The sequence below is a fragment of the Rhipicephalus microplus genome, chromosome 4 (genome assembly GCF_043290135.1).
Source record: "Rhipicephalus microplus isolate Deutch F79 chromosome 4, USDA_Rmic, whole genome shotgun sequence".
Taxonomy (NCBI): domain Eukaryota; kingdom Metazoa; phylum Arthropoda; class Arachnida; order Ixodida; family Ixodidae; genus Rhipicephalus; species Rhipicephalus microplus.
The window spans coordinates 163,445,982-163,472,443 of record NC_134703.1 but is presented as its reverse complement, the minus strand read 5'-3'; positions in this window follow the sequence as shown (position 1 = coordinate 163,472,443).

Here is a 26,462-nt window from a genome sequence, read left to right as displayed (position 1 = left end):
CTTAACCTTCTCAGGAAAAAAATGCCGACAGCGAGACAGCATACCAGCGGCAGATGACAACAATCTTGATATTAGTTCAACGTGATCGGTCCAATTCATGTGTTCGGAAAACATAACGCCTAACACTTTGTATTTCCTCAAAATGTCAATGGGAGCACCATCTAAGAATAATTATTGATTGAAAGAAGACTGGCTGCCTCTTGCCCTGAACAATGGCTTTCGATTTTGAGCTGTTAATTGTTAGAGCATTATTACGAGACCACGCCGACAGATTAGAAAGAATATTGCGAGATTTCTGCGACAGATCATCAAGTTCATGGCCAGAGACAAACAAGCTTGTATCGTCAGCGTACAGCACAATGGATGCATCACTAACAATTTCAGCAATGTCATTTACATAGACATTAAATAAGGTTGGTCCTAATACGCTACCCTTCGGTACTCCCGATTTAATTTCGCGATATGAAGAGCAGAAATTTTCAATAGCGACGCAGTGAGTCCGCCCGGAGAGATATGATCGAAACAACAAGTTTGCCACGCCCCGAATACCGTAGCTGTCAAGCTTTCTTATCAAAATTTCATAATTTAAGCGATCGAATGCCTTGCTATATTCTATAAATATACCTAAAGTTAGTTTTCCAGCATCAATGTTATCAATTATTAGCTTCTTTTGACCTAACAATGCCGTCTCTGTCAACCTGCCTGGGTGGAATCCGTGCTGACAGTCAGACAGAATGTTATTCTTTAAAGATAAGTTATTGATTCTAGCCAAGATCACCTCCTCTAAACCCTTAGAAAAGGTGGAAAGAATAGAAATAGGCCTATAGTTCCCTAAGTCATTTCGATTACCGCCTTTAAAAATCACTGAGACCCTGGCTTTTTTCATAGCGCTTGGAAAATGGCCTGTTTCTAAAACAAGATTAAACACAAATGCAAGGTGGATTGCGAAGACGTCAATTATAAATTTTATTGGTCTGATTTGAATGTCATCTGCATCAACAGCATTGCTGTTTTTTAGGCCCCAAAAAGTACGAGAAATCTCAGTTGTCATCAGTCGGCTCGAAAAAAAATGCTATGCATACATGTGTTAACAGCTGTGCCAGTGACCGCGCTATCCGATGACGACATCATGTTCACGAAGTGATTATTGAAGCGTTCAGTTAAAGCGACGCCTGTGACCTTTTTAGGGTGACTTCATGGAAAGGCTGTTTCACATTTTTTGTCTTATGGCATCATTGATAATTTTCCACGTTTTTTCTGGATTTTTCCTCTGTACCGAAGCAAAAAGGGTTTCATAATAGTGGGCTTTAGCCTTTCGCAGTTCTTTGTTTATTGCATTTCGTAACTTCTTAAACCCAACGAGATCGCTTTCTTCACCCGTGCGTAAAAGTCTATTGAATAACCTATTTTTTTTACTTTTCATCTTAACGTGTTGAGGCTGCACACAAGGCTTTCTAATACGTTTCTTTAATTTGCCTTTTTTTTAGTGGAAAAGATAAATTGTAAATATGAGTGAAAATTGACAAGAATTCACCGAATGCCTCACTAGCATCTTTTTTTGTTATATAAAGAGGACCAGTCTCTGCTCAGTGAGAGAAAATGTTGCATATTTTCATAAAGTGCGCGAAAATGTTGCATATTTTCCTCAGATAGACATCTATAACTGAACGTGGTATCAGGTAAGCATATTTCATTAACATAAATCGAGCATGCTATGTATATTGGGCAGTGGTCGCTGATATCATTGCTGATGGTCCCGGCTGTATAAATCTGCGTACCAGCGTTAACTATGAAATTATCGAGAGCCGATTGACAAGATGCCGTCACACGAGTAGGTGTTTTGATAACGCTACAGAAACAGAGGGAATCCATAAGGTTAACAGTTGCACGGGTCGAAGTGATATCATCGTGCATGTTAATGTAGAAGTCGCCACCAAGAAGAACTTTGTACTTGTGAAAATAAGCCTGCTCTAAAAGTTTTTCAGTGAATTCTAAGAAATTAGACACGTTGCCAGTAGGTGGTCGGTAAATCACGACAAACAGAATGTTATCCGATTTAACGCTGAGCACTTCATAATGGTGCATGGTGCAGGTGAATTCCTCAAGCACATCGCAATGTATGCCACGCTTAACATGCAGTGCAACGCCACCAACACGTTTTCCGGCGCGATTAACAAAGAAGTGGCTATACCCATCTATGATAAGCATTTCACTGTGTTCTTGATACCATGTTTCAGAGAACATAATGACATCAAATGAAAAAGTAAACTCGGCAAGAAACATTGCTAGAATGTCTTGCTTATGAGCGAGTGAACGCGAGTTCACATGAAGGGCAGAAATATTTCTCCCGTGTGAAGGCAGGAATATTTCAGATGGTAGGCTGAATTCTCGATACATTGTGCAGTCAAAAGGAATATGAAGACTTTAAGATTACGTAGACCGTATTCTACGCGATCTTTTTAAGGTCAGCCTCCGAAGCTATATGGATTACACTGCTAGCCTCAGGTTTTCGCGCAAGTACATTTCCGTTTCGCGTCCAGACAAAGCGCCATTGATATTCACGCCTTCTTGCCAAGGCAAGTGAAAAAAGACGCTTCAAAGCCGGGCAGAGATGCTCATTAACAAATACTCTGGCATCATCAGGAATTCCAACCTGGTTATTTCGCACCCTGACCTTCCGCGCCTTCTCAAGGACAGTGTCCCTCTTCTGTACGCTCTTGAACTGAACAATTATGTTAGACTTTCCAGCTTCTCGGGTGGGCACACGGTGACAAACTTCAATATCAGAAGGTGCTATGTGCTCACCAAGTACATCACCAATTTTTCTAACGAGTCCTGCAACACATTCGTTTTCCTGTTGTATAAGCCCTTTAATTTCTACGTTTGACCTGCGCGAGTATTGTTCAGATTGAACAACTCTCTTCTGAAGTTGCTGAATGATGTTATCCTTCTCTTTGCACTTAGCACGTAGCTCTTCATTAGCTCTCCTCAGGGCTTCCCTTTCCTCTGTGGCCTCCCCAAGGCGCTTTTTCATGTCCTCGAACTCATCGCTCATAAACTTAACACTGTCTGTTAAAGACTTCATTTCAGCACGAAGTTCCCGAATTTCGGATCGGCTTTCTCTTTTATTCGTAAGCTTTGTCATGTCTTTCAAAATGAAGAATAGTAGCAGTTGAAAGAATGTATAACGCAAAAACAAGTGAAAAAGTGAACAGCAGGTACACAGCAACACAGAAAGGCAGCAGCGACAGCGTAAATTATTCCGTTACGAACTGTGCATAATTCGTACACCAACCTGCAGTACGGGGAACAATTGTTTAGCGTTGCGCCGAAGTTCCGTCACTGCTTCCATAACGCAAATACTGGCAATATAAATATTTCAGTCCCGACAGTTGTTGGAATGTTCTGTAGCATTTTTGGTGGGAAAATCGCGTCATGAAGCAAATCTTTCTTTTCGACGAAAACGCGTATGACTCCATCGGAAACAAATAAGGTTAGGCTAGGATTGCTTGCGAGTAATAGGTGTCATAACCCAGCCAGCGGTACGCGTCTAGGTTGCATTCAGAATGCTACACAGCGAACACCAAAATCCCAAGCCGAATAAGGCATCACCATTACGGAAGATACGACTGCGCTCGCATATTGGAGCTGATTAGTGTACAACTTTTAGATTGAAAATCGAATCTCCGCGTACTTTCTTACAATAAGACACTTGAGAACGTTGCCATGTGGCATGTGCTAATATTCCCAATGAAAACCTAAAACTGATTTCTTGTAGATGTTTCGCATAACATGGCCTTTGTGCCATACAGCATTTACGTTGCACAGTTATGCACTCATTATCTCATTCGTACTGTGAGTGCAGTTTTGACGTGCAATTGGAGCTCGTCCGCCGTCGATGCAGCGCGCATGTAATGTGAGTAATGTGATATCAATCAATCAACGGGCGCTGCCGCTGATTTCTCAAGCGGCTGATCGCAAGACAGAGATTGCTGTACGATACGAATTGATTGATTTGTGGGGCTATAACATCCCAACACCAACATATGATTATTAGAGACGCCGTACTGGAGTGCTCCGGAAATTTCGCCCACATGGGGCTCTTTCTTTAACGTGAACCCAAATCTGAGCACACGGGCCTCCGTGGTCGCTGCAGTCAGCCTTCGATCCCGCGACCTGCGGGTCAGCAGCCGAGTACCTTAGCCACTAGGCCACAGCGGCGGGGCAACTATGCGAATTGGCTGGATACTTGTTACTGTGTAGCTGCCTTGTTGTGAATATACTGCGTACAAATATCTTTAACACGTTACGCCCGATTTTCATCTCGTAACGATTGGCACTGCCGAGAAACTGAGTTGGACAAATGTAACACTTTAAAACTTGTTAACAACATGAAAAATGCAAATGTTTTACACAGAATAGCAGCTCAGGTCGTTGATGTCAATCAGAGAGATACGAAAAAAAAAACTTGAAAATGCCCTTTTGTGAAAATTAATTTCAAACATCGGTATTTTTCCAAAGCACTTACGATTCATAAAAATTATGAAGTGAAACAAAGTATGAACACACCATGAAAATTATTTAAAAGCAAAAGTGTAAAGATAATATTGTCGCAACGTAGAAACAGCAGGACACAAGACTTCGTTGCGACGAGAATAAGCAATGCTGTTTTTAAACGCAAGGACACAAGAGCAGAGGTGCAAAGATCGTCTTCCTCCGAAAGCTAGCAACCTCTCCTCGTGCTGCCCACTTCCTTATTTTCTGTTGTGCCACTGACTATTCATCTCAACAATATATGCAACGAGTATCTATATACTCGGTTAAAGTTATTTGTAGTTATAAATTCCTGAAATACAAGCATTTTGTGGGGTTTGCTGTGTTTTTTTTTATTAAAAGCTTTCAACATATACAATAAAAATTGCACTCACATGATTGTCTATTACTTGTTCTATAAAGGGAATAAATACTTTGATTTAGAAGCAGACCATTTTTTGCTTACTACGCTCGAAGCTCAGAAATATTGAAATTCAGAAAAGTGTTTTTCGCCGCCGTAATTTAAATATTTTTCCTTAGGAGAACACATTTTTTCAAGAAACTAAGCTCGAAGCCATTGTTCTGGCGCTAATGCTGAGTCCAGCAAAAAATTTTCTCAAAATAAGCAGTGGTGGCCAGAACCTCTTGTTCGAAATTATCTGGACACATCCTACTTTCTTTTGTGCCACTGTGCGTCCTTTCAGCTGTTAGTCGGTGTTTGTGTTCTCCCTCGTGAGCGTGTTTGAACGCCTACGATTCTTATATAGGGGCATCGAGTCTGGCACTTTGTTGCTATGAGGCATCAAAGTGGTGTGGTACAAAATACGGATGTAATATTTGGCATCTAGACCTTGATTTTAAATTTGAGACACTTTTTATTATTAGCATTGAGTAAATATTACAGATAGCACTTTTTTGGCATGAAGTGCACTAGTTATTTGCTGACATGGTAACGAGAGCCGCCAGGCTGTCGCCAGCACAGGCGGGAAACCTAATGAGGACGCCCTCATTGCACGGAGAACAAACAGACAGAAGGCTTAAAATACACTCAAGAAGGGCAGAGTGGAAGCATAAAACAAGTATGCATGTGCAAGACTCAGCGTTCTTCAATAAACACAACACTTACAAAACCATTGCTATATATAGTTTTTTGAAGAGCATAATCTAGAAGCCAGCTACATATCTGCAAAAGATGCATCTAATGCTAATGATTCATTTTCTCCTAATGCATGCCGATGTCACCTGAAAGTTAGTTCCAAAGATCACATGTTCCCCTCAGTCTCGACCGTATTCTTTTGTGAAACAACCACTTCAAGCTTTTTTGCTGTATCTCGTGCCATCTCTCATTGGAGTCACCTGTCAAAAAAATCACTTCAATAACCGATCATCAAAATACTTTAAAAAAGTCTGCGCCAGATTCTTACAAAATCTGCCTTCTTTTATTGTGTTGTTGGTTTGCTTCCGAATTCCGCGTTTCGTTTTCCTCTGTCGTTCAGGTACTATCATTTGCATTAAATTAAATATTTAGTATTTTTTGTTGACAGTTACCTTTCATACCCTGAGTGGTCTCACTTCCACAAGCAAAGCATTTGCCCTGAATGATAAGCTATAGCGCTTATTTGATAGTTCTCAAGAATGAATAATTAATGTACCACCTTAAGAAAAGTGAGACGAAGCCAATATAGAAACAAAGTTGCTTAGAAGGTACTGGTGGGGTAGTTGGTTATACATATTCGTAAGTATAAAACAGATATCTTTGAGAAAGTATAGATATACAAACTATAGTACGCTTTGTTTTGTGCATCTATCTATCTATCTATCTATCTATCTATCTATCTATCTATCTATCTATCTATCTATCTACCTATCTTTCTATCTATCTATTCACCTTCATTTTTGCACAGTCGGAGTGTTTCTTTAAGTTGGTATACCACTGGTCCCAGGCGAAGGCCAGTAATTTCAAACGTGAGTCAACTGGTGTCACAGAACGAGTGCTGAAAAATGGGCACGCCGCCAAATTGTCGCGACGAAACGCCGGAGTGACGCCACGAAGTCAAAAGAAAAAGAAAAAAAGAAGAAAACAAGCACCCCGGGCAAGCTCCCTCTCCCCTCGGAAGTGTAGATTCGCCGACGAACCCACTTCACCCCACATCAGCGGCCGAGCAAGCGCTCGAAATTGCTAGAAGGAAAGAGGCGTGGTAATGCCGGGTTGAGTCATCCGATGCGGACGGCCCTCGTATCGTCTCGACCTTTCCCGCAGCCTTAGCTGCGCATCGCGCCGACAAAATGATGAGAACTTCCTGGAATCTCGCGCGGAAGGTATTTAATCGAGCAGCCGAGAGGAAAGATTAGGAGAAGACGGAGGTTAGCGCCAGAGCACGTAGGGATTCCGCCGTGTAGTCGGCGAAGGTTTTGTCCGTAGAGACAAAGCAGGAGAAGAAGAGGATTTCCACCTGAGGGGTGACGACTCGAGCTACAGGCAAGAGTGTGTGTTTACCGCTATCGAGCGAAGACGCGTGGCAACAGCTGCGTGTGTGAAGCCGACTTGTTTCCCGCGAAGAAGTTTGAAGCTTTGAGAGTGGCCAATTGAAGGCGCGAGGTTTCCTGGAAGAGAAACTTCGGGGGCTGCGGAATGACAACAGCGCTGGACTTTGAGTGAGTGATTCTCGGAAGAGTATCATCTAGACTTTTGTTCCAAGAACTTTGGACTGAATAGGTTTTCTATCCCTTTAGTCTTTAAGTGTCTTGGTTGTTCAATGCATGCGACTGCATTGTAGTGCGTATTGTTGTCTGTGTCCGTTGTTTCGAGTGTGGCTGATTGTACTGTGTAGTACGTTGTTTGGTGGGAGACATATTGTATTCAACTATTGTGGAGTGTGCATACTTGTGTATTGTTTTTGATCTGCCATTATTGAGAATATAATTCTGTTTTGTTTGTCAACTCTCGGCTCTGACTTGTTCTTTGGGCCACAGCCGGCGTCCGCTGGCGCGCCAAAAAGGACCACTTCTAAATTGTACACACTTTCGTAGTGCGGTTCGGGGGACCGATACTTCGGCCCTTGGAATTAGCCCGGCGATCGCCTCCCTAATTATGGGACCTGTGTGAAAATTAATCTGGCGTCCGCGACGAGGACCTTTTGGTGCACAGTGTGTCCATAGTAGTGAGAAAGAGCCTCGAGTTGTTGATAGTGCTATCAGAACGATTTTGTGTGTTGCTCAGTGTTCTCGGTAACGAGTGCAGGAGAGTGTTCCGATTTACTGATTTAGGCAGATATTTTTTCACGCGGCAAGGTTTTATTTGAGAGACACAATCGATCTCGAAAAGTTAGTCGCTCTTGGTGAGAAGATGGGTCTTTCTGGCGCCGAACAACGGAAGTGGATAAGCCAGAAGGAGAAAGAGGCTGTGGAGAGAGAGAGGTTGGCAGCTGAGAGGGCCAAGGAAGAAAAAGCAGCTGAGTTGGAGAGAGAAAGGCTGGCCGCTGAAATGGCGAGAGAAGAAAGAGAGGCAAAGGAGCGACAGCTGAAAGAAAAAAGAGAGCAGCAATTGAAGTTGGAGCTGGAGAGAGAAAAGTTGGCAACCGAAAGGGCGAGAGAAGAAAGAGAGCAGCAATTGAAGTTGGATCTGGAGAGAGAAAGACTGGCAGCTGAGAGGGCGAAAGAAGAAAGAGAGGAAAGAGAACGGCAGCGACAGCACGAGATGGAACACGAGCGGCTCCGTTTGCAACAGCGAAGTGAAACTCCGGTCCAAGCTAGAGTTGAAAGCAGCGAACGGGAGGACCACGGCTTTCGCTTGAACCCAAGCAAGCTGCTCGTGGCGTTTGATGAAAAGAAGGACGACCTTGACGCGTACCTTCACCGATTTGAGACGATTGCGAGGAGCCAGAATTGGCCGGAACATCAATGGGCAACTGCTTTGAGCACTTGCTTGAGTGGTGAAGCGCTCAGTGTGTACGGCAGGCTGACGCCGACCGATGGAGCCAACTATGCAAAGGTGAAAGCTGCTTTGCTGAAGCGATTTAGATTTACTGTGGAAGGATTCCAGGACAGATTTCGGACAGGAAAGCCAGCTGAAGGGGAGACGGCTACGCAGTATGCCGCCCGACTTTGCCATTATTTCGACAGATGGATTGAACTTTCAGGGACAGCGCTGGAGTACGATGAACTTAGAGAGCTCCTAATTAGAGAACAATTTCTTATTAGTTGCCACCCAAGCCTGTCGCTGTACTTGAAAGAGAGGAAAGCTAAGTCACTTGAGGACATGCTTGAATTAGCTGATCAATTCTTGGAAGCGCAAGGTGGCACTAATTTGGCCAAGGTCAAGAAGGATTGTCTCGAAGATTCGAAGAAATCGGCTCCCGAAGAAAAGAAGCGTGCACCGGAGAGAATTCCGCAATGTTTTCTGTGTAACCGAGTGGGTCACCGTGCTAAAAACTGCCGAACTAACTTCACGAGCCCCACGGTTGTAAAATGTTTCAAGTGTGGTAAGACTGGGCACAAAGCAGACGCATGTCGAAACGGAGCGAGTCAAACTCGCCAGGTGTCCTGTGTGCTAACAGCTCCGAAATCCGACGATAATGTCGTCACCGACAGATTTGTAGAGTTGAAAAATGGGGAGAAAATCCCTATTGTGGGTGCTGTAATGACAAAACAGACAACCGGTGTTTCGAAGGGAATGCCAACGCTGCCTGAAAAAGTTGCGGACAAAAAGATCACGGTTTTAAGAGATACCGGTAGCTCCACTGTTATCGTGCGAAGAAATTTGGTGAGGGAGAGCGAGTTACCAGGCAAAACGAAACCGGTTTGCCTAATTGACCGTACGGTTCGGATGGTTCCCGAAGCAGAAATCGAGGTTGAAACCCCGTACTTCAGCGGGAAGGTTACTGCTTTATGCACGAAAACCCCCCTGTACGACCTTGTCATCGGAAACATCGGTGGGGCGCGAGGACCGAATGATCCGGAATGTTTGGGAGAAGACCCTAAGATAGAGCCCTCGCCAACCCAGCGACCGCGAGATACAGTGGAGGAGCAGCCCGTGACGGATCTCACTAGAGCCCAAGGTGAAGCCGTGGCGCAAGAGACAGTGAATGAGAAGATGATCGTGTTGAATGAGTTCACGGGCTGGGCAGCTGGACTTACGTCGGCACGACCTCAACCGAGTGACAGTGTAAAGGTGACGGAGTTGGCCAGCCAGGCCAAGTGTCGTGACATGAACAAGCGAGTAAATAACCGGGCAGGATCGGTTGAGCGTCATGACCCGTTAGCAGTGTCGGGAGTGACAACGATGGCTGAGACGCCGCCTCGGATACCGTCGTTGGAAGGGGCTCGCCGGAACAAAACGAGCAAAAACAATAAGAAGAGATCGAGAGAGCACCGCAAGAAAGGGCGCAAGTGCCGCTCGAAATGCACAGGATAGGTGCAGAGGTCAAATCAGAATGCGTTGGACAGGGCTGAGTGCCATATGTTGTGTTAATATTCTTGTAGTCCTGTGTCAGAACTGTATGTTGAGCGAGTCAAAATGTTTGTTATGGTGATGTGATGTATAGTGTTGTATAATTGTTGTAAAGACAGAACTTTGTACATTTGTATTGTTTGGAATCTGTGATGGAGTGATGTACTCATGTACCTGTGGTTATATTTCATGTGTAAGGAGATTGAACTGCAATGTACAATGGTATTGAGTGATTTGATGTGTATGTGACGTGCCATGAGCAACGGACTATTTTACAGTCTTTAAGTGTGTGGTGACTGTTCGCGCTCGTTTTTGTGGCTTTGAATACTATTAGATAATATTCTTAAAGTGGGGGGCAGTGTCACAGAACGAGCGCTCAAAAACGGGCGCGCCGCTAAATTGTCGCGACGAAACGCCGGAGTGACGCCGCGAGGTCAAAAGAAAAAGAAAAAAAACGAGAAAAACAAGCTCCCCGGGCAAGCTCCCTCTCCCCTCAGAAGTGTAGATTCGCTGACGAACCTCCTCACCCCACATCGGCGACCGAGCAAGCACTCGAAATTTCTAGAAGGAAAGAGGCGTGGTAATGCCGGGTTGAGTCATCCGACGCGGACGGCCCTCGTATCGTCTCGACCTTTCCCCCAGCCTTTGCTGCACATCACGCCCACGAAATGATGAGAACTTTCTCGAACCTTGTGCGGATGGTATTTAATCGAGCAGCCGAGACGAAAGATCAGGAGAGGACGGAAGTTAGCGCCAGATAGCGTAGGGGTTCCGCCGTGTAGTCGGCGAAGGTTTTGTCCGTAGAGACAAAGCAGGAGAAGAAGAGGATTTCCACCTGAGGGGTGACGACTCGAGCTACAGGCAAGAGTGTGTGTTTACCGCTATCGAGCGAAGACGCGTGGCAACAGCTGCGTGTGTGAAGCCGTCATGTTTCCGGCGAAGAAGTTTAAAGCTTGGAGAGTGGCCAATTGAAGGAGCGAGGTTTCCTGGAAGAGAAACTTCGGGGGCCGCGGAACGACAACAACGCTGGACTTTGAGTGAGTGATTGTCGGAAGAGTATCATCTAGACTTTTGTTCCAAGAACTTTCGACTGAATAGGTATTCTATCTCTTTAGTCTTTAAGTGTCTTGGTTGTTCAATGCATGCGACTGCATTGTAGTGCGTATTCTTGTCTGTGTCCGTTGTTTCGAGTGGGGCTGATTGTACTGTGTAGTACGTTGTTTGGTGGGAGACATATTGTATTCAACTATTGTGGAGTGTGCATACTTGTGTATTGTTTTAGATGCGGAGCATCTAATACTCGAGGCTTGTAGTGCGGCGCCGTCCGCAAGCTTCCTCCTCCTTCTTCCACCATCTGTGCATCCCTTCCTCCTCTACACACCGCGCGCGCTTCACTCCTCCACCATCTGTGCACCCTTCCTCCTCTACACACCGCGTGCGCTTCTCCTCTTCACGAACATTCGCTAGCTGTATAATGTAGCGCGCATGCGCCGTCACGCTTCGAGAACATCGGCAGCTGACGCGCGCGCATGCGCCGTCACGATTCGAGAACATCGGCAGCTGAAGCGCGCGCATGCGCCGTTGCGCTTCTCCCCCTTCTCGAACATTCGACAGCTGACAGTGCATGCGCCGTCGCGCTGTATATATACTCAAGGTCGGTGCTCGCTCGCTCAGTTGCCGCTCGTCGGTTGGTTTTTACGGCGCGTCGACGTCCTAGGTCGCAATGATCGACGTCCCTTAGACCAGCGCCGGCCAAAGTGTTGGCGGAACCGCAACCAAGTCGTCGTCCGAAGACAAGGCAGCGCGGAGAAGAGCTCGCGACGCCGAACGTAAACGTCGGCGTCGAGCGGAAGATGCTCAACTTAGAGAACGTGAAGCCGCTGAGAGACGTCAGCGTCGAGCAGCAGCACCGGATTCGGCCGCTTTGAAACGTAAGTGTCGACAAAAGGACCCGGACCTTCGAAAACGGGAAGCCGAGTGCAAGCGTCGGCGACGAGAGGCCGATCCCGATGCTGCCCGCGAGCGCAAGCGCGCCGAGGTAGCGGCGTGGCGCGCCAAGCAGTATGCCACGCCCAACGCTCGCTTCAAGCGCGACTTCCTCGACCGAAGCTTCGGTCACACCTGCAAGGTGTGTGATCGTCTTTGGTTCGATAACAACTTAACTCGGATCGGCAACCATCAGAACAACTCCAAAGCGTTGTCGGTTCTTTGCGATACTTTTGGAAAGGGCACCGACTATGCCGACTACGTCGTGTGTGCTACGTGCAAGCAGTCGTTGATTGCCGGTCGAGTTCCCTCGGCTAGCGTGAGTTACGCTCCGCATCCTCCTCAGTGTTCCCCCGAGGGAAGCTGCGGGCAATTTTTTTGATCTGTCATTATTGAGAATATAATTCTGTTTTGTTTATCAGCTCTCGGCTCTGACTTGTTCTTTGGGCCACAGCCGGCGTCCGCGGGCGCGCCAAAAAGGACCACTTCTAAATTGTCCACGCTTTCGTGGTGCGGTTTGGGGGGCCGATACTTCGGCCCTTGGAATTAGCCCGGCGATCGCCTCCCTAATTAACGGGACCTGTGTGACAACTGGTTCTGACTTCCTCAGAGACAGACTAAGCCACGAGTCTCAGTCTGAGCCCATATGTGAACTATGAAGGTTTTTTAGAAATATTTAGGTAAAGTGAGCCCGGTTGAGAAACGTTTTAGAGATTATCAGTTCGGGTGAGTAACTTCACACCTGCTACGAAGAGCTATAGTCATGATATTTGTAGGACAACTCAATGTAGCACAGATGCCGTCTAACTTCTGCGATCGATATTGGTATTGCTTCTGCGATTGATCTATGGGTAATCAGCCAGAATAATGTCAAACTCAGTTGTCTTCTTTGGAATATTATTTGTTTTAGCAGCTTCCGCTGATTCCCAATTCAGCAGTGCTTTGATTTTTTTAAGTGTTTATTGCACCTCTGTGTTTTTGTTTACTCCTGCGTCGATGTTATTACGGACACATTATTGGACTTTTTTTTTAAATGTCAAAATCACGTTCTTCGTAATTTAATTCATCCAAAAAATGTTCTCTTTTGACCATATCTGTGTTGTTTCAGCTAATAGGACCCTGAAGATGCTGAAGTATGCTACATAATAATTATTGCACACAGTGGCCCAAACATCAATATGAAGAGAAAACATTCAATATGAAGAGAAAACATTCATGACGCAGCTGATATATCAAATGCCTTCAATTAATATTTTAGTACCAATTCTTCTGTTGACAATAACATTGTTCCTCCCTTCCGAATTCTTCTCTTTAATATCTCCATTGGGACTACTACAATTACCGCGGAGGACATTCTAAACCTTATATTGAATCTGGACGTAAAAAAAATGCAGTGGTCCTGATTGCATTCCCAATGCATTTCTACTCCGGTATTCCCAATGGTGTGCTCGGTACCTTGAAATTATTTTTAACACATCTATTCGCACCGGTACCGTTCCCTCGTCCTGGAAAATAGGTAAAGTTCTTCCTCTTTTCAAATCCGGCGATAAGCACTCCTTTTCCAATTATAGACCAATTTCATTAACCCTATACTCTTGTAAAATGCTTGAACACGTAGTCTTCAAACATATCATGAACTCCCTCGAGTCTAATGACCTTCTGTCGAATTTTCAACATGGGTTTCGACGCGGGTTCAGCACGGTGACGCAACTTATTGCCTTTTCACATGACATTTCCATGAACCTTGACGCAGGATATCAGATTGATGCCATCTTTATCGATTTTTCTAAAGCCTTTGACACTGTTAGTAATTCAAAACTCTTGCACAAATCAAATAAGATCTTCAATAACCCACAATTAGTTCATTGGATTTCTTGCTTTCTTTCGAACCGTTCTCAATTTGTGTGATTTGATTCCGTTGCTTCTTCCCCGGCCAAAATCACTTCTGGTGTTCCGCAGGGCTCAATCCTCGGGCCTTTGTTATTTTTGCTTTATGTTAATGACTTGCCTGATATTGTTCATTATAAGATTCGTTTGTACGCTGATGATTGTGTTTTTGTGTTTTATATCATGTAATCCACTCGCCCAATGATCACATCCTTCTCAACGATTCATTTGCATCTTTCTGCAACTGGTGCCGTTCCTGTCAAATGAACATTAACTACAAAAAAACTGTGTTCATGTCCTTTACTAATAAATTAGTTCTTTCAGATTTCAACTACTCATTTAATGGACTGTGTTTGCTGAGAGCTTACCAATATGAATACCTTGGCGTGCTTTTCACTCCTAACCTGTTCTGGTCTCACCATATTGATTACATTACTTCTAAAGTGCTAAAAAAAGTTTGTTACCTCCGGCGTAGACTATCTGCGGCCCCTAACGATACAAAACTAACTGTGTACAAGACCCTTAAGTGCCAACCACTGGCACGCGTATGCTTGCGTCTACGCGTCAAAAGCGTCAAACGCGCCTCTCGGCGTCGGCTTCGGAGGGGCATACGCGAGCAGGCGTGAGGGATCAAGCCGGGCTTGATATTTTGCCTCGCGTACGCTACGTCACCACGCGTACAGCGGCGCCAACCAACCAGAGGCCGCGATGACTCCGAATGCTGTGCCTATGGCCGCCGCTTCGAAGGCACAGCCGAGTGCTGAAAGCAAGCATGAAAACTACTCCAAACGTTCCTGAATGACCGTTTCGTAATCTAGAACGACAACGAAACGACGAACGACTGCAAGTGCTACCAGCGTGACGCGGTTTCGTGCCGAGTTCGAGTGACGCCGACAAATCCACCAAATGCCGGCACCGGTCCCGAGTGCGATCGTCGGCCGAGCGAAAACATCGCACAGACTACTGGAGCATGTCGGTGTTCTTGTGCTTTGATTTGTGATTTTCTGTGCTAAAAATAAGTGTGAACAGACTTCGGAGGTTCGAAGCTTTGAGCGCGAGCCCTCGCCTACCGCGGAGGCAATTCGGAGCGGTGTCATCTGGATCCAGCTAGGCCTCTACCGTCTAGTTTGTATGAACCAACACATGCGAGGAACATCGGCTGAGAAAGATCTACGGTAGTTTTCGTCGCAACATAGACACCGTATACGATGCCCAAAACATTGCGTAGTGCATATAGAGGAGTTTTTATCTACACTGTGTTTGTCTTCAACATCGGTATTCATCATCGCTGAAAGTGAACCTCGCAGTAGCCAGCACATTTTGGTGATGTGAAATCGTACGTACTTATATTAGTGTATTCGCGAATTGTATGACGCTGAAACATTCGTTGGCTTGGGTGCAAATCGTTTTCGTGTGTTGCCAAGCGTGCTCTGGTTGGTATCAGTGTGATGTGATTTCGTGTCGGGTAACACCGACGCTGAAACATTCAGCTGTCAGCGGTCTCATGTCCATTCATATCCAAGATAGAAACTAGAGCGTGCGTTGCTGTGGTGATCGAAAAAGAAAGTTGCATGATTAAGTGCTGCTGGTATTGCCTGCTATTTCACTTCTCGCTTGTTCTGCTTCTCGGCCACGCTCAGTTGCACACACATTGTTTGGAGGCATTCTAACATACACATTTTTAATTTATAGTTCATTCTGATACTCATAGTGTAGGCATACGATGGTGCTTCTCCGTCGTTTTACAGTTCACTATAATATAACACGCGTTTTGTTTACAGCTAGACAGATAACTGAAAACCTTGTGAGAAGCGCCTGATTTGAAATTAGCTGCACGATGACACAATAGTAGGAAGAGAAGGTCACCACTTGTATGCACAGAAAGAATGAAGGTGCACTAGTACTGTACTGCACTTTGTATAGAAGAAATGCAAAAAGTACCTAATGTGACTTATGAGATCTTTCAGAACTGCGCATGTATTTATCTGTTCCTCTAGACTGTAATGAGCTGAAGATATTATTAGATGGTTTCAAACATTGAATCTTTGTATGTGTTTCCAAGGACTGCTTCATTTCTTTTCAGGTTTTTAGTATACACATTAACTTGGACTATATATGCATGCACTTAAGCACATTCAGTTAGGCTATGTTAAGAAACTTGCCAAAACTTCTGTATGGTGCTCTGGTGCAATCCTATGACCGGTATCTGTTCGATCAAAAATTTTGAGCATGCTTTATTGCATTCTAGGGTATTTTGACTATTTATGACATGTGAAAGCCACAGTGCTCGGCGGCCGTCTCAAAACCAATTTCTGTCTCATCAAGAAGTGTCAGATGCACTTTGTAGATGCTAAACGATATTGAAACTAGCACTAAAGTGCAGAAACCTCCAACAGAGCACTGATCTGCAATGACAGTCCAGCCTAGAAGTCATTTGTAGTGCTCTCCAACACGTTCAAATAAAGTTGGCGAACACTGGAATGATCTACTTGGCTTTGTTCGTGATACCAGTGTGTCTGACTATAATACCGTCTAGTTTGTATGAACCAACACATGCGAGGAACATCGGCTGAGAAAGATCCACGGTAGTTTTCGTCGCAACATAGACACCGTATACGATGCCCAAAACATTGCGTAGTGCATATAGAGGAGTTTTTATCTACACTGTGTTTGTCTTCAACATCGGTATTCATCATCGCTGAAAGTGAACCTCGCAGTAGCCAGCACATTTTGGTGATGTGAAATCGTACGTACTTATATTAGTGTATTCGCGAATTGTATGACGCTGAAACATTCGTTGGCTTGGGTGCAAATCGTTTTCGTGTGTTGCCAAGCGTGCTCTGGTTGGTATCAGTGTGATGTGATTTCGTGTCGGGTAACACCGACGCTGAAACATTCAGCTGTCAGCGGTCTCATGTCCATTCATATCCAAGATAGAAACTAGAGCGTGCGTTGCTGTGGTGATCGAAAAAGAAAGTTGCATGATTAAGTGCTGCTGGTATTGCCTGCTATTTCACTTCTCGCTTGTTCTGCTTCTCGGCCACGCTCAGTTGCACACACATTGTTTGGAGGCATTCTAACATACACATTTTTAATTTATAGTTCATTCTGATACTCATAGTGTAGGCATACGATGGTGCTTCTCCGTCGTTTTACAGTTCACTATAATATAACACGCGTTTTGTTTACAGCTAGACAGATAACTGAAAACCTTGTGAGAAGCGCCTGATTTGAAATTAGCTGCACGATGACACAATAGTAGGAAGAGAAGGTCACGACTTGTATGCACAGAAAGAATGAAGGTGCACTAGTACTGTACTGCACTTTGTATAGAAGAAATGCAAAAAGTACCTAATGTGACTTATGAGATCTTTCAGAACTGCGCATGTATTTATCTGTTCCTCTAGACTGTAATGAGCTGAAGATATTATTAGATGGTTTCAAACATTGAATCTTTGTATGTGTTTCCAAGGACTGCTTCATTTCTTTTCAGGTTTTTAGTATACACATTAACTTGGACTATATATGCATGCACTTAAGCACATTCAGTTAGGCTATGTTAAGAAACTTGCCAAAACTTCTGTATGGTGCTCTGGTGCAATCCTATGACCGGTATCTGTTCGATCAAAAATTTTGGGCATGCTTTATTGCATTCTAGGGTATTTTGACTATTTATGACATGTGAAAGCCACAGTGCTCGGCGGCCGTCTCAAAACCAATTTCTGTCTCATCAAGAAGTGTCAGATGCACTTTGTAGATGCTAAACGATATTGAAACTAGCACCAAAGTGCAGAAACCTCCAACAGAGCACTGATCTGCAATGACAGTCCAGCCTAGAAGTCATTTGTAGTGCTCTCCAACACGTTCAAATAACGTTGGCGAACACTGGAATGATCTACTTGGCTTTGTTCGTGATACCAGTGTGTCTGACTTTTTGGAGGCACTTGTATCATATTAATGTTCTGTTTCTTTCATTTCTTATTGGGGTGCACTCAGGGGGTAGTGATATTTGTTTACGTTGGCACACTTACTGTGATATCACTGTTTAAATGCTTTCATTTTGTATATATGTACACAACTTCTGCAGTAGCCTCACATTGGGCTGCCGTATTTGAAAATAAATAAATATACCATCTGAAAGTGTTTCACGCTGTGCTTGGTTCCAATCTGATCACTAATATTTGTTGCATCATGAAGTGTCAGATGTGTTTTATTGCATTGGAGAACATTTTGACTGCCTTCCATACAGGGTTCAGTTCCAGTATTATGACCGATATCTGTGACTTCATGAAGAGTTGGGTACAGTTTGTCGTTTAACAGAATGCTTTAACTATACACAACATCCAGAAGTATTCCATACAAGGTTCAGTGGCAGTCCTATGACCAATATTTGTCATATCATGAGGTTTCAGGTACAGTTAATTGCGTTAAAGCATATTTTTGCCACAAAAAATGCCCAAAGGCATTATATGTAATGCTTGGTTCCATTCCTATGACCAGTATCTGTTGTATCATTAAGAGAGAGGTGCGGTTTATTGAATTAGAGGATATTTTCAATACGCTTATCATTCTAAAGCCCTCTGCACAGTGTACAATTACAGTCTCATGACCTAAATCCATCACATCATGAAGAGTAGGTGTGGGTTGTTGCATTGAAGAACATTTTGGTTGCAGACAACATTCGAAAGCCTTCTATACAGGGTTCAGTTCCAATATTAGGACCGATATCTGTGACTTCATGAACAGTTGGATGTCGTTTGTCGTTTTAGAGAATAAATTGACTAAAGACAACGTCCAGAGGTCTTGCATTAAGGTTTCAGTTCTAATATTATGACCGATATCTGCGACTTAATAAACAGTTCGGTTTCATTTGTCGTTTTAGAGAATACTTTGACTAAAGACAACGTCCAGAAGTCTTCCATACAGGGTTCAGTTCTAATATTATAACCTATATCTGTGACTTCATAAACAGGTGGGTGTCGTTTGTAGTTTTAGACAATACTTTTACTAAAGACAACGTTCAGAAGTCTTGCATTAGGGCTTCAGTTCTAATATTATGACCGATATCTGTGACTTCATAAACAGTTGGATGTCGTTTGTCGTTTTAGAGAATACTTTGACTAAAGACAACGTCCAGAAGTCTTCCGTACACGGTTCCGTTCCAATATTATGACGATATCTGTGACTTCATGAATAGTTGGGTGTCGTTTGTCGTGTTAGAGAATACTTTGACTAAAGACAACGTCCAGAAGTCTTGCATTAAGGTTTCAGTTCTAATATTATGACCGATATCTGTGACTTCATGAACAGTTGGGTGTCATTTGTCGTTTTAGAGAATACTTTGACTAAAGACAACGCCAGAAGTCTTCCATACAGGAGTCAGTTGCAATATTATGACCGATATCTGTCACATCATGAAGTGTCAAGCACAGTTAGTTGCATTAGAGCACATTTCGACTATGAAAAATGCCCGAAGGCATTCTACGCAGTATTTGGTTCCTATCTTATGGCCAATATCAGTTGTATCAATAAGAACCAGGTGTGCTTTGTTGCATTAGAAGATATTTCGAACACGCACATCAGCCGAAAGCCTGCTACTCTGGCCTCAATTGTAGTCTTATGACTGACTTAAATCTGTCAGATCATGAAGTTGCAGGCATGATTATTAAGTTGACTGATATAAAATATGTTGGTAAATATACTGAAGGTACCAGCATATGTAAGATATTGTTAGTAACTTTGGTAGTGCAGGTATAGAAACCCGGTGGTTTGTAAACCTGATCAGGAGGGCAGCAACGGCTCATTCACAACAGAGAGGAGGGGGGGAGGGGGAGAGCTCAATGTCAACTCCATATATTAACATAATAGGGATGGGGTGCTAAGTCAGCCCTGGGAAGGGACACTGGGACAAACTTTTGCCCCCCCCCCCTCCTTAAGGAGAACCCTGCACACGCCTATGATAGACGTACAGTATGCTAGACGCGAATGTTCATTCGCGGGAGCGGCGCACGCACCGATGTTGATTTCTGGTGCATACCGCTGTAGTTACTTTGGGCACTGAAATGTTAATTACTTCTAAAATAGTCTAAACTGTGGTGGTTGAAGCACTATCAACTTGTTAACGTGTTCTCATATCCTCTAAAACATACATTCCCGCTCCAGTTGAGAACGTGCCGTTCTGTGCTGAACTTTGACAGTTCTAAGCCAAAAGATCAAGCAACATTGTGCATCGGCCTTGGACGCGTGGGCGTGAACACGGTCGACGCGTGCCAGTAGTTGCATGCCCTTTTCCTCCACAGGCGTGACTAGACGCTTTTGACGCGTAGGCGCGTGCATACGCGTGCCAGTGGTTGGCACTTTATCCGCCCCGTGCTCGAATACGCGTCACCTGTATGGAACCCACAACCAGTGCGAAGTAAAACAATTAAAATCGGTACAGAAAAAGGCCATTAGATTCATCTTCAGGCTTTATGACTCTGCTTTTTCACCTATGTCAGCATTACCATCTTTGAACCTATCTCTACTTTTATCGTGAAGGAACATTGAGTCTCTCAAATTATTACATTCTATAATTTATTCGACGTGCAAACTTGCGAAAGATCTCTACTTAACATGTTCCAGACCTTCTTCAACACGTCAATACCATCCTTTGAATATGACACCATTCTACGCCCGTACTAACACGTTTAAATTTAGCTTCTTTCCATGAACTGTTGAACTCTGGAATAACTTATCCGGTGACATACGTTCTTTGCCCTTAAATGAATTCTTGTTATTCATAAATACCCTTTGACAGTTTGTCTTTTTCCGTTTCACTGTATACTGTGTTTACTATGTTCTCTTCCTTGCCACCATGTCTTCATTATGCCACCATGTGTTGCCATGTATTGCCACTTTGTATTTTGCCTTCCTTCGCAAAGTATTACACCATGTTATCTACCGGCCTGTTACCCACTCCTGCCATAGCCCTTACGGGTTGCAGTATGTAAAAATATATAAATAAATAAAATAAATAAAACAAAGGAAACATCTAGCCCGAGCAACTTTCCTGTAATGAACATTAGTGCGTATGCCCCCTCTATTTTCGTAGAGTTATTCCCATTCCCGTCGCAAGTAAGGTAACAGCTGCCTCTGCAGAATCTGCTAAAACAGTTAACATTCCTGTATTTCCTCTGCCTCCTATTTTCCTTCTTTTCATTCTTCCTTTCTATATCGAAGCCTGTTCACCAACGCGGAATAGTCTGAAGTAGGATGGCCATAGCACACGAAACGTAATTTGTATTCACAATAACAGGCATCGTCAATGGCTCCCGTGACTCTTACCTGTTCCTCAGAGTGTAAGTTGCTTTACAAGCACAGCGGTACTGATTCGATTCTCCCGTGGGTGACGTGACTCGAAAGCACGATAGATACGGATAGATACGTCTGAATAGATCCCGTTTTTTTTGTAATGGCCTAGACTGTCGAATTGAAACACACCAATTATAGATTGGCTAAGTAAACATTTGTTACACAGCGTGTTTGGGCATTGTTTATTGAGTAATAGAAAAAAGTGGGCATAGCTCAGCTATCACCAACACCAGCACTCAGTTAAACTACGATGGTTAAAAATAGAATGACATAGTTAAGTCAATTAGGTGATCTCTTAGCGAAACTTCGCCTATCTTAGAGCACACAACTGTTTGTGTGCGTCTTTTGAGAGTGCTCGGTTTCAGATTTTGATTACCTCGGTTATATTTTCGTTTCAAAGAAAGATCACTCTTTTTATTTGAATCTCTCTTTCTCGTCATTGCTTTTGTATGTTTCCTTCCCTCGGTCTTTTTTTCTTTCGGTCTTTCTCTTCCTGCCGGTTATCCTTTTTGTCGCATTTTCCCTTTTTGGCCTTTGTCTTTTTTCATCTCTTTTTATTTTTCTTCTGCTTGTCTACCTCCATACCTTGCTTCGTGTTATCTCACTCAGTCTCATTACTTTTCTTTCGCACCTTTGCGTATAGCGTGTCTCAGCTTGCAGCTGCATCTGCTAAGAGCTAATAGATGAAGCGGAAAAGTTGACGGTCAGTTAACGTAACATTTATGTAGAGTAATGACACTGGCGTGAGACCTTCGGGCCTGAAACACTTTTTGAAGTAACACCTCCCCACCTTTCTGATAATCTTTCTCTCCCTCTCTATTCAAGTAACCATGCAATGAATTCATTAAAAGAGCTTATTGTCTCATGAATTCAATGCCGTAAAAAATTCAAGAATCTGTCCAGTACGAGTGGAGTTACAAAGAATTGTCGCACGCTGCAATCGCGTTATCTCTTCTTTCGTCCCGGTGAAAGCGCTGGAGGCTGAGCAGGAAGAGGGGCAGAGGCAAGGAAAATATGTTTTGTGGGTTGGGGACCTTGACCACGTTTTCATTTTTTTCTTTGAATACGGGGTATTTGCCGTGTGACAGCGCGCACACGTGTGGACAAGTCGCGGCCTCCTGCGGCGATCGCTGTAACGACCGGGCGCGCTATGTTGAAATCAGCCAATGGCTGATAGATGGCCTTCTACGCACAATTTCGCAGCGTCTCCTTTTTTTTATCAAGAAAAGAGAAAGCAACTTTCGCCGACTTTGATACTTTATTGTGAATTTCAGGTGGCATGCTGCGCTATAATGTTTGGCTCGCTTTTCACCGAGAGCCTCTACTACCGATCGGAAGGATTTTCCGACCATGCTAAAAAATGTTGCAGGGCCCTCTATGTATCATGCACTGAAATTTGACGATGAGCCGGGATTTTTTCAGTCGCTCCCTCTCTTTTCATACGCTTGATTCTTTCATTGGCCGTGGAGATTCCTTGCATCAGCCAGTAGTTCGAAGCCTCCAATCAGGAACCACAGCTGGTCGCTGGCTGGAATCGGAGCAATGGGTGACGGGGGCTTGCCGCGCGTTACTTAAAACGCACCGCAAGAGGGGCCGTTCTTTGCATCGTATTGCAAAAATATTTTCCCTTTATGGCGTAAAACGGCGTAGGTAACATGCTGCCAACCACTTCCGTAAAAAGAAATTAGTACACCAGAGATCACGTAGAACACATAGAACGTACAGCTCGTTCAAGTTTCATGGAGACCTCCGCAATGAAGAAATAAAGTAATGGCTGCTACGGAACAACATCCACTCCGTAGGGCCATTTCTCACACAATATTCATAATACTATTGCTAAATGTCCGTAAATAACAAACATGTTTCTATTAGACTCAACATGAGGCATACGTAATTAGCAGGTCTTTTTTCTGCAAGTACAGGGTCATTCAAAATTTCCCAGGCCACTATTCCAACTAATCTTGTGGCAGCGTCACCTGGGAACTTTTGACTGCACCTGCACATGCTAAAAATTTACGAAGTGAATTCAAATGTTTAAAAACCAACAAGGACAAATTTCCTTTTCACTGAAGTTGAATTTTATTTTCTGGTGAATATAAATTGAAATACCGCATAAAAATGTTACAAATTGTGTGAACAAAAAATGTAAAAAATTTATTTTATTTCAGCGGCTTTGTATCTGGAATTTATATTACAAAGAAGGAATATCATAACTTCCAGATACCCAAAGCACCTGTGTTGTTTTTTTGTTGTAACAGTATTGTGCAGACTTCTTTTCTGAAAAAGAGGAAAATCATTTTGTGAGGACAACCACACCAGGCGAGCACAGAGCAAAAACATTTCAAGCACAATTTCTTAATTTCAAGGCCCCTAATAGGCCTTAGTAGAGGCACTGACTTGCACAACAAAAATCACACATAATAAATAATAATACTTATCATACAGGATGAAATGGCTGAAAGTACAAACAACTTCATAAACACACCAAAATATTAGCTTACTATATTAGTTGACGCAAAAGAAGCAAAGGAGTAATTTAAACTACTAAACAATAGAACGAATAAGGTTAGCTATGCAAAATCACCTAGCGTTTTTTTTTGTCCACCACGAATATGGCGTAAAAGTTTTCACGTTTCTTGAAGTTCAAAACTTGTCCTGAACATTTATTTTTGTTGCCAAAAATTTTGCTCCCTAGTTATGAGAGTCTGTAGTATGGCGCCAACTGAGCTAAATGTCGTCAAACAACAATGTTTCTTTCAAAAGTGGTTTTGGAATGCACTCAATAAATGGCATTTCCAGGAAGGTAATGAAGTGATCTAACTAATGAATAATGTCTCAAGTTAAGCAGATAGTCTGACTTAAGTTAAGCAGATAGTCACTTAAGTTAAGCAGATAGTGTAAAAATTGTGAATTGAACTTTTTTGGGGAAAAGTTCGGTATTCAGCATCAGAAAGCTTGCCTTGGTGGTCGGAAAAAATTATGCACAACATTTCATTTTGAAGCTCTATGTACCACCTCAATGCAGGTGAAGTTACTAAAGAGTGTTACTTTTTAAACTCGAGAAGTATTTTCTGAAATGATGTATCTCCACTAGCTTTACCCCTATCTAACTCAAGCGGCATGAAGCAATCGCAAGGGCAATCTTCAAAAGACTTCCACAGACCTGAGGTACACACAGCAAGCAAATTGAAATATGGCTATCATCTGCATTCCATTGCCAACAGATGTGCGCTACAATGAAGGTCGCTAGAGTGTGGAGACCAGTAGCGTAGCAAAAAGATGTTTTTCACGTGCGTGTGGTGTGTGATGGGAACGCGACTTCAGTCATACTTTATGTACATTCTTGTGTGTATGTGTGCATGTAGGTACGCACATGCAGACCTAAGAAAATCACAGCATAACTATGAAGTGAATGATGATGTGTGCGCCGAAGCTTCAGAGGGTTTTATCGGTAACCGTGAACCCGTCTGTCTGTCAGTCACTCACACTAGTGCCTTCTGCTGAGTCATCGATAAACTAGGCGGTCATGAACCGGTCACAGTAGAAAGACAATCCACGGCTTTAGGATAAAAAATACCTGGACAGTGCTGGAGGGGGGGGGGAGTTAAGCAGCTCCTCCTGCCGTCCTGGCTGCGCCACTGGTGATGACTCCCAAATGAGCCGTCAAGCCGTTAAAAAGTTTGCAGTACAGAATTATTCCTTATGCACAACATAAATGAGGCTATCCTCTTGGCTACCAGTTCTTAATTTAAAACTTTTTCGTTTCTGTATTCGTATGACAAGCTTTGGGTCTCAGGGAGCAGGGTGCTCTCCTGAAAGCCACAAAAATTAGAAACAGTTGTTTTACGATAGCGGTCATCAGTGTATTGCATCAACGCTACTAGCATGCTATGAGACATATGTACTGAACGCGAGTAAATATTTTTGTTAAGCGTATAAAGCACACCTACTGCATTTGCAGAACTCCCAGGAAAGAAGGATGTCTGACTTTATATATATAAAGCTGCATGTCTCACCTGGAAGTCACTGCACTGGTCCCAGTCTTTGTAGCGCCCCTTCATTGGCAATGGAATGTGGATGATTACCCTATTATCATTTCAATTACTTTGTAGAGATCACCTAATTCGCTCTCTGCATTCCAGGTCAATGGGATTCTGCTCAAGATTGCCCTTGCAAGGGTGTCATGTCGCTTGAGTTACGTAGGCGAAAAGCTGGTGCAGATACATACTATAAAAAATATAATTTGAATTGAAAAATAATGCCCTCCAGTAATTCCACCTTTGATTAGCTTGTCCATAGAACTTAAAATGAAATTCGGTGCATATTTAGAGTCCGACAACCAAGGAAAGTTTTTGATGCTGAAAACTGAGGTTTTCCCAAAGTGACACACAACTTTTTTTAGAGTTCCTACTATAATATCAATGCCCAAATTATTTTTTATTTGTAGCATGTTGACAGACCACCAGCAAATATTCATTTGTATACTTAAAACTCACCCTGTTCCCGGGAAAAAGTTCTAAATGTGGCAGCTTTATTCAATTTCGCTCGTGTGAAAAGCCCTCAAAGAATTGATATGCATAGTTAAGCCATTATTTTAAAGTTAGATAACTTCATTACCTTGCCAGAAATCTCTTTTATCAGGTGCATTCCAAAAACTTCCTTTAAAAAAATTTGTTGTTTGACACCTTTTACTTTACTTTGCGCCAAACAATAGGCTCTCATAAATAGGGAGAAAAATATTTTGCAACAAAAATAAATTACCAGGATGAGTTGAGCACTTTGAGAAATATGTGGAAGTTTTATCAGTCATACTAGTTATGGTCAGAAAAACGTTGGATGATTTGGCATGGAATGACTCAATAGAGATAACATCAACAGATCATTCAAGAAACGTGTCAAATAGGTTTAAAAATTAGAGAAAAGAGGCATTTGCATGCTACATGTGGCGGTGCCTTCCTGTGGCAGAAGGCATCTTTAGATAGGTACAAATATAAATTACGGCAGCAATTATAGAAATAACACAAACATCTATTTTCCCTGTGGTAATAGCTGGTCGGGTCGAAGGGCGAATTGAACCCATTCCTACAAATAGTGCATAGCCAGTTTAAAATTTAGGAAAAGCGGCCATTCGTAAACACCACAAAGTGATGCATTCTGCTTAACTTAGCCGACGAAACCAAAACTGACACACCAAACAGTGCATCCGCCATTCATTTGGACGCCTTCCATGGCGACACTGTTACTCTTGCATAGGAGA